At 68.9% G+C, this 9,684-nt stretch overlaps 1 protein-coding gene across 1 annotated transcript in view; it reads right to left on the reverse strand.

Moving 5' to 3' along the window:
• LOC140410199 (E3 ubiquitin-protein ligase DTX4-like) overlaps window positions 1-9,613 on the reverse strand; it is a 187,375-nt gene extending 177,762 nt beyond the window's left edge. Inside the window, exon 1 of the mRNA XM_072498169.1 lies at window positions 9,550-9,613. The gene's annotated coding sequence lies outside the window, so the exon portion shown is untranslated. The remainder of the gene's footprint in view (window positions 1-9,549) is intronic.
• Window positions 9,614-9,684: the final 71 nt, after the last annotated feature.

The following is a 9,684-nucleotide window of genomic DNA, read 5'->3' on the forward strand; positions in this document are numbered from 1 at the left end:
CCTCACCCACTCTCCTCACCCTCACGCCTCACCCTCGCCTCACCCACTCTCCTCACCCCTCTCGCCTCACCCACTCTCCTCACCCTCTCGCCTCACCCTCTCGCCTCACCCTCGCCTCACCCTCTCGCCTCACCATCGCCTCACCCTCTCGCCTCAACCTCGCGCCTCACCTCTCGCCTCACCCTCTCGCCTCACCCTCTCGCCTCACCCTCTCGCCTCACCCTCTCGCCTCACCCACTCGCCTCACCCTCTCGCCTCACCCTCTCCTCACCCTCTCGCCTCACCCTCTCGCCTCACCCTCTCGCCTCACCCTCTCGCCTCACCCTCTCGCCTCACCCTCTCGCCTCACCCTCTCGCCTCACCCTCTCGCCTCACCCCTCTCGCCTCACCCTCTCGCCTCACCCTCTCGCCTCACCCTCTCGCCTCACCCTCTCGCCTCACCATCTCGCCTCACCCTCTCGCCTCACCCTCTCGCCTCACCCTCTCGCCTCACCCTCTCGCCTCACCCTCTCGACTCACCCTCACCTCACCCACTCGCCTCACCCTCTCGCCTCACCCTCGCCTCACACTCTCTCCTCACCCACTCGCCTCACCCTCTCGCCTCACCCTCTCGCCTCACCCTCTCGCCTCACCCTCTCGCCTCACCCTCTCGCCTCACCCTCTCCTCACCCTCGCCTCACCTCTCGCCTCACCCACTCGCCTCACCCACTCGCCTCACCCACTCGCCTCACCCTGGCGCCTCACCCACTCGCCTCACCCACTCGCCTCACCCTCTCCTCACCACTCGCCTCACCCTCTGCCTCACCCTCTCGCCTCACCCTCTCGCCTCACCCTCTCGCCTCACCCTCTCGCCTCACCCTCTCGCCTCACCCTCTCGCCTCACCCTCTCGCCTCACCGCTCGCCTCACCTCGCCTCACCCTCTCGCTCCTCTCCCACTCGCTCACCCTCTCGCCTCACCCTCTCGCTCACCCTCGCGCCTCACCCTCTCCTCACCCTCGCCTCACCCTCTCGCCTCACCCTCTCGCCTCACCCTCTCGCCTCAAACTCCACTCGCCTCACCCTCTCGCCTCACCCTCGCGCCTCACCCTCTCGCCTCACCCTCTCGCCTCACCTCTCTCACCTCTCGCCTCACCCTCTCGCCTCACCCTCTCGCCTCACCCTCTCGCCTCACCCTCTCCTCGCCTCACCCTCTCGCCTCACCCTCCTCAGCCCTCTCCTCGCCTCACCCTCTCGCCTCACCCTCTCGCCTCACCCTCTCGCCTCACCCTCTCGCCTCACCCTCTCGCTCACCCCTCACCTCACCTCACTCGCCTCACCCTCGCCTCACCCTCTCGCCTCACCTCGCCTCACCCTCTCGCCTTCACCCACTCGCCTCACCCTCTCGCCTCACCCTCTCGCCTCACCCTCTCGCCTCACCCTCTCGCCTCACCCTCTCGCCTCACCCTCTCGCCTCACCCTCTCGCCTCACCCTCTCGCCTCACCCTCTCGCCTCACCCTCTCGCCTCACCCACTCGCCTCACCCTCGCGCCTCACCCTCTCCTCACCCACTCGCCTCACCCTCTCGCCTCACCCTCTCGCCTCACCCTCTCGCCTCACCCTCTCTCGCCTCACCCACTCGCCTCACCCTCGCCTCACCCTCTCGCCTCCCTCTCCCTCCCTCGCCTCACCCTCTCGCCTCACCCACTCGCCTCACCCTCTCGCCTCACCCTCTCGCCTCACCCTCTCGCCTCACCCTCGCGCCTCACCCTCTCGCCTCACCCTCTCGCCTCACCCTCTCGCCTCACCCTCTCGCCTCACCCTCTCGCCTCACCCTCTCGCCTCACCCTCTCGCCTCACCCTCTCGCCTCACCCTCTCGCCTCACCCTCTCGCCTCAACCTCTCCTCAACCTCTCCTCACCCTCTCGCCTCACCCTCTCGCCACACCCTCTCGCCTCACCCTCTCGCCTCACCCTCTCGCCTCACCCACTCGCCTCACCCTCTCGCCTCACCCTCTCGCCTCACCCTCTCGCCTCACCCTCGCCTCACCCTCTCGCCTCACCCTCTCGCCCTCACCCTCTCGCCTCACCCTCTCGCCTCACCCTCGCCTCACCCTCTCGCCTCACCCTCTCGCCTCAACCTCACCGTCGCTTCACCCACTCGCCTCACCCTCTCGCCTCACCCTCTCCTCACCCTCTCGCCTCACCCTCTCGCCTCACCCTCTCGCCTCACCCTCTCCTCACCCTCTCGCCTCACCCTCTAGCCTCACCCTCTCGCCTCACCCTCTCGCCTCACCCTCTCCTCACCCTCTAGCCTCACCCTCTCGCCTCACCCTCTCGCCTCACCCTCTCGCCTCACCCTCTCGCCTCACCCTCTCCTCACCCTCTCCTCACCCTCTCGCCTCACCCTCTCCCTCACGCCTCACCCTCTCGCTCACCTCGCTCCCCTCAGCCTCATCCCTCGCCTCACCCTCGCCTCACCCTCGCCTCACCCTCTCGCCTCACCCTCTCGCCTCACCCTCTCGCCTCACCCTCTCGTCTCACCCTCTCGTCTCACCCTCTCCTCACCCTCTCGCCTCACCCTCTCGCCTCACCCTCTCCTCACCCTCTCCTCACCCTCTCGCCTCACCCTCTCACCTCACCCTCGCCTCACCCTCTCCTCACCCTCTCGCCTCACCCTCTCACCTCACCCTCGCCTCACACTCTCGCCTCACTGTCTCGCCTCACCCTCTCCTCACCCTCTCGCCTCACCCTCTCGCCTCACCCTCTCGCCTAACCCTCTCGCCTCACCCTCTCGCCTCACCCTCTCGCCTCACCCTCTCGCCTCACCCTCTCCTCACCCTCGCCTCACCCTCTCGCCTCACCCTCTCGCCTCACCCTCTCGCCTCACCCTCTCGATCACCCTCACGCCTCACCCACTCGCCTCACCCTCTCCTCACCCTCTCGCCTCACCCTCTCGCCTCACCCTATCGCCTCACCCTCTCGCCTCACCCTCTCGCCTCACCCTCTCGCCTCACCCTCTCGCCTCACCCTCTCGCCTCACCCTCTCGCCTCACCCCTCTCGCCTCACCCTCTCGCCTCACCCACTCGCCTCACCCTCGCCTCACCCTCTCGCCTCACCCCTCGCCTCACCCTCTCGCCTCACCCACTCGCCTCACCCACTCGCCTCACCCCTCGCCTCACCCTCTCGCTTCACCCACTCGCCTCACCCTCTCGCCTCACCCTCTCGCCTCACCCACTCGCCTCACCCTCTCGCCTCACCCACTCGCCTCACCCTCTCCTCACCCTCTCCTCACCCTCTCCTCACCCTTGCCTCACCCTCTCGCCTCACCCCACTCGCCTCACCCCCTCGCCTCACCCTCTCGCCTCACCCTCTCGCCTCACCCTTGCCTCACCCTCTCGCCTCACCCTCTCGCCTCACCCCCTCGCCTCACCCTCGCCTCACCCCTCGCCTCACCCTCGCCTCACCCTCTCGCCTCACCCTCGCCTCACCCTCTCGCCTCACCCTCGCCTCACCCTCTCGCATCACCCTCGCCTCACCCTCTCGCTCACCCTCGCCTCACCCTCTCGCCTCACCCTCGCCTCACCCTCTCGCCTCACCCTCTCGCCTCACCCTCGCCTCACCCTCTCGCCTCACCCTCTCGCCTCACCCGCGCCTCACCCTCACGCCTCACCCTCTGCCTCACCTCGCCTCACCCTCTCGCCTCACCCACTCGCCTCACCCTCGCCTCACCTCTTGCCTCACCTCTCGCCTCACCCTCTCGCCTCACCCTCGCGCCTCACCCTCGCGCCTCACCCTCGCGCCTCACCCTCTGCGCCTCACCCACTCGCCTCACCCTCTCGCCTCACCCTCTCGCCTCACCCTCTCGCCTCACCCTCTCGCCTCACTCGCTCCTCGCCTCACCTCTCGCCTCACCCACTCGCTCACCCTCTCGCTCACCCTCTCGCCTCACTCTCTCACCCTCTCGCTCACCCTCTCTCACCCTCTCCTCACCCTCTCCTCTCACCCACTCGCCTCACATAGTCGCCTCACCCTCTCGTCTCACCCTCTCCTCACCTTCTCGCCTCACCCTCTCCTCACCCTCTCGCCTCACGTTCTCGCCTCACCCTCTCCTCACCCTCGCCTCACCCTCTCGACTCACCCTCTCGCCTCACCCAGTCGCCTCACCCAGTCGCCTCACCCTCTCGTCTCACCCTCTCCTCACCCCTCTCCTCACCTTCTCGCCTCACCCTCTCCTCACCCTCTTGCACCCTCTCCTCACCTTCTCGCCTCACCCTCTCGCCTCACCCTCTCGCCTCACCCTCTCGCCTCACCCACTCGCCTCACCCTCTCGCCTCACCCTCGCCTCACCCTCGCCTCACCCTCTCGCCTCACCCTCTCCTCACCCTCTCGCCTCACCCTCTCCTCACCCTCTCGCCTCACCCTCTCGCCTCACCCACTCTCCTCACCCTCACCCTCTCGCCTCACCCTCTCGCCTCACCCTCGCCTCACCCTCTCGCCTCACCCTCTCGCCTCACCCTCTCGCCTCACCCCTCTCGCCTCACCCTCGCCTCACCCTCTCGCCTTACCCTCGCCTCACCCCCTCGCCTCACCCTCGCCTCACCCCCTCGCCTCACCCTCGCCTCACCTCTCCTCACCCTCTCGCCTCACCCTCGCCTCACCCTCGCCTCACCCTCTCGCCTCACCCACTCGCCTCACCCTCTCGCCTCACCACTCGCCTCACCCTCTCGCCTCACCCTCTCGCCTCACCCTCGCCTCCCACTCGCCTCACCACTCGCCTCACCCTCTCGCCTCACCCACTTCGCCTCACCCTCTCGCCTCACCCTCGCCTCACCCTCTCGCTCACCCACTCGCCTCACCCTCTCGCCTCACCCTCTCGCCTCACCCACTCGCCTCACCTCTCGCCTCACCCTCTCGCCTCACCCTCTCGCCTCACCTCTCGCCTCACCCACTCGCCTCACCCTCTCGCCTCACTCACCTCGCCTCACCTCTCGCCTCACCCTCGCCTCACCCTCTCGCCTCACCCTCTCGCCTCACCTCGCCTCACCCTCTCGCCTCACACCCTCGCCTCACCCCTCTCGCCTCACCACTCGCCTCACCCTCTCGCCTCACACCCTCGCCTCACCCTCTCGCCTCACCCTCTCGCCTCACCCATCGCCTCACCACTCTCCTCACCCTCTCGCCTCACCCACTCGCCTCACCCTCTCGCCTCACCTCTCACCCACTCTCCTCACCCTCTCGCCTCACCCACTCGCCTCACCCTCTCGCCTCACCCTCTCGCCTCACCCTCTCGCCTCACCCTCTCGCCTCACCCCTCTCGCCTCACCATCGCCTCACCCTCTCGCCTCACCCTCGCGCCTCACCCTCTCGCCTCACCCTCTCGCCTCACCCTCTCGCCTCACCCTCTCGCCTCACCCTCTCGCCTCACCCACTCGCCTCACCCTCTCGCCTCACCCACTCGCCTCACCTCTCGCCTCACCCTCTCGCCTCACCCTCTCGCCTCACCCTCTCGCCTCACCCTCTCGCCTCACCCTCTCGCCTCACCCTCTCGCCTCACCCTCTCGCCTCACCCTCTCGCCTCACCCTCTCGCCTCACCCTCTCGCCTCACCCTCTCGCCTCACCCTCTCGCCTCACCCTCTCGCCTCACCCTCTCGCCTCACCCTCTCGCCTCACCCTCTCGCCTCACCCTCTCGCCTCACCCTCTCGCCTCACCCTCTCGCCTCACCCTCTCGCCTCACCCTCTCGCCTCACCCTCTCGCCTCACCCTCTCGCCTCACCCTCTCGCCTCACCCTCTCGCCTCACCCTCCTCACCTCACCTCACCCACTCACCTCACCCTCTCGCCTCACCCTCGCCTCACACTCTCTCTTCACCCACTCGCCTCACCCTCTCGCCTCACCCTCTCGCCTCACCCTCTCGCCTCACCCACTCGCCTCACCCCTCTCGCCTCACCCACTCGCCTCACCCTCTCGCCTCACCCCTCGCCTCACCCTCTCGCCTCACCCTCTCGCCTCACCCACGCCTCACCCACTCGCCTCACCCACTCGCCTCACCCTGGCGCTCACCCACTCGCCTCACCCACTCGCCTCACCCTCTCCTCACCCTCTCGCCTCACCCTCTCGCCTCACCCTCTCGCCTCACCCTCTCGCCTCACCCTCGCTCCTCGCCTCACCCTCTCGCCTCACCCGTCGCCTCACCCTCGCCTCACCCTCTCGCCTCACCTCTCACCCACTCGCCTCACCCTCTCGCCTCACCCTCTCGCCTCACCCTCTCGCCTCACCCTCGCCTCACCCTCTCCCTCACCCTCTCGCCTCACCCTCTCGCCTCACCCTCTCGCCTCACCCTCACGCCTCACCAACTCACCCACTCGCCGTCACCCTCTCGCCTCACCCTCGCGCCTCACCCTCTCGCCTCACCCTCTCGCCTCACCCTCTCGCCTCACCCTCTCGCCTCACCCTCTCGCCTCACCCTCTCGCCTCACCCTCACGCCTCTCACTCACCCTCTCGCCTCACCCTCTCGCTCACCCTCTCGCCTCACCCTCTCGCCTCACCCTCTCGCCTCACCCTCTCGCCTCACCCCTCTCGCCTCACCCTCTCGCCTCACCCTCTCGCCTCACCCTCTCGCCTCACCCTCTCGCCTCACCCTCTCGCCTCACCCTCTCGCCTCACCCTCTCGCCTCACCCTCTCGCCTCACCCTCTCGCCTCACCCACTCGCCTCACCCTCTCGCCTCACCCCTCTCGCCTCACCCTCTCGCCTCACCCTCTCGCCTCACCCTCTCGCCTCACCCTCTCGCCTCACCCCTCGCCTCACCCTCGCCTCACCCTCTCGCCTCACCCTCTCGCCTCCACCCTCGCTACCCTCGCCTCACCCTCTCGCCTCACCCTCGCGCCTCACCCTCTCGCCTCACCCACTCGCCTCACCCTCTCGCCTCACCCTCTCGCCTCACCCTCTCGCCTCACCCTCGCCTCACCCTCGCCTCACCCTCTCGCCTCACCCTCTCGCCTCACCCACTCGCCTCACCCTCTCGCCTCACCCTCTCCTCACCCTCTCGCCTCACCCTCTCGCCTCACCCTCTCGCCTCACCCTCTCGCCTCACCCTCTCGCCTCACCCTCGCCTCACCCTCTCGCCTCACCCTCTCGCCTCACCCTCTCGCCTCACCCCCTCGCCTCACCCTCTCGCCTCACCCTCTCGCCTCACCCTCTCCTCACCCTCTCGCCTCACCCTCTCGCCTCACCCCTCTCACCCTCACCCTCTCGCCTCACCCTCTCGCCTCACCCTCGCCTCACCCTCTCGCCTCACCCCTCTCGCCTCACCCTCCTCGCCTCACCCCTCGCCTCACCCTCTCGCCTCACCCTCGCCTCACCCTCTCGCCTCACCCCTCGCTCACCTCACCTCACCTCCTCACCCTCTCGCCTCACCCTCTCGCCTCACCCTCTCGCCTCACCCTCTCGCCTCACCCCTCGCCTCACCCTCGCCTCACCCTCTCGCCTCACCCACTCGCCTCACCCACTCGCCTCACCCTCTCGCCTCACCCTCTCGCCTCACCCTCTCGCCTCACCCTCTCGCCTCACCCCCTCTCGCCTCACCCTCTCGCCTCACCCTCTCGCCTCACCCTCTCGCCTCACCCTCTCGCCTCACCCTCGCCTCACCCTCTCGCCTCACCCTCTCGCCTCACCCTCTGCCTCACCCTCTCGCCTCACCCACTCGCCTCACCCCCTCGCCTCACCCTCTCGCCTCACCCTCTCGCCTCACCCTCGCCTCACCCTCGCCTCACCCTCTGCCTCACCACCTCGCCTCACCCTCTCGCTCACCCTCACCCTCTCGCCTCACCCTCTCGCCTCACCCTCTCGCCTCACCCTCGCCTCACCCTCTCGCCTCACCCTCTCGCCTCACCCTCTCGCCTCACCCTCTCGCCTCACCCTCGCCTCACCCTCTCGCCTCACCCTCGCTCACCTCTCGCCTCACCCTCGCCTCACCCTCGCCTCACCCTCTCGCCTCACCCTCTCGCCTCACCCTCGTCTCACCCTCTCGCCCTCACCCACTCGCCTCACCCACTCGCCTCACCCTCGCCTCACCCTCTCGCCTCACCCTCTCGCCTCACCCTCGCCTCACCCTCTCGCCTCACCCCTCTCGCCTCACCCTCTCGCCTCACCCTCGCCTCACCCTCTCGCCTCACCTCTCGCCTCACCCTCTCGCCTCACCCCTCGCCTCACCCCTCTCGCCTCACCCTCTCGCCTCACCCCTCGCCTCACCCTCGCCTCACCCTCTCGCCTCACCCTCGCGCCTCACCCTCTCGCCTCACCCCTCGCCTCACCCTCTCGCCTCACCCTCGCCTCACCCTCGCCTCACCCTCGCCTCACCCTCTCGCCTCACCCTCTCGCCTCACCCTCTCGCCTCACCCACTCGCCTCACCCTCTCGCCTCACCTCGCCTCACCTCTCGCCTCACCCTCGCTCCTCGCCTCACCCTCTCGCCTCACCTCGCTCGCCTCACCACTCGCCTCACCCTCTCGCCTCACCCTCTCGCCTCACCCTCGCCTCACCCTCTCGCCTCACCCACTCGCCTCACCCTCTCGCCTCACCCTCGCCTCACTCGCCTCACCCTCGCCTCACCCTCTCGCCTCACCCTCTCGCCTCACCCTCTCGCCTCACCCTCTCGCCTCACCCTCGCCTCACCCTCTCGCCTCACCCACTCGCCTCACCCACTCGCCTCACCTCACTCGCCTCACCCTCTCGCCTCACCCTCTCGCCTCACCCTCTCGCCTCACCCCTCGCCTCACCCTCTCGCCTCACCCCTCGCCTCACCCTCTCGCCTCACCCTCGCCTCACCCTCGCGCCTCACCCTCTCGCCTCGACCCCTCGCCTCACCCTCTCGCCTCACCCTCGCCTCACCCTCTCGCCTCACCCACTCGCCTCACCCACTCGCCTCACCCTCTCGCCTCACCCTCGCCTCACCCTCTCGCCTCACCCTCGCCTCACCCCTCTCGCCTCACCCACTCGCCTCACCCACTCGCCTCACCCACTCGCCTCACCCTCTCGCCTCACCCTCGCCTCACCCTCTCGCCTCACCCACTCGCCTCACCCACTCGCCTCACCCACTCGCCTCACCCTCTCGCCTCACCCTCGCCTCACCCTCTCGCCTCACCCTCTCGCCTCACCCTCTCGCCTCACCCTCTCGCCTCACCCTCGCCTCACCCTCTCGCCTCACCCACTCGCCTCACCCTCGCCTCACCCTCTCGCCTCACCCTCTCGCCTCACCCTCTCGCCTCACCCTCTCGCCTCACCCTCGCCTCACCCTCTCGCCTCACCCTCGCCTCACCACTCGCCTCACCCTCGCCTCACCCTCTCGCCTCACCCTCTCCGCCTCACCCTCTCGCCTCACCCTCTCGGCCTCACCCTCTCGCCTCACCCTCTCGCCTCACCCTCTCGCCTCACCCACTCGCCTCACCCACTCGCCTCACCCACTCGCCTCACCCACTCGCCTCACCCTCTCGCCTCACCCTCGCCTCACCCTCGCCTCACCCTCTCGCCTCACCCCTCGCCCTCACCCCTCGCCTCACCCACTCCTCACCTCTCTTGCTCAGCTTCCTGCTGCTTTTCCGGCAGGTGTGGGGAGATTCCCGGGATGGGTTTGATGTCGTTCTTGTTGACGGGCGGCGGGGTGGAGGAGCAGCTTCGGGGGCCGGGTCAGGCAAACCGGGAGCCC

Source organism: Scyliorhinus torazame, chromosome 4 (assembly GCF_047496885.1).
Source record: "Scyliorhinus torazame isolate Kashiwa2021f chromosome 4, sScyTor2.1, whole genome shotgun sequence".
Lineage (NCBI taxonomy): Eukaryota > Metazoa > Chordata > Chondrichthyes > Carcharhiniformes > Scyliorhinidae > Scyliorhinus > Scyliorhinus torazame.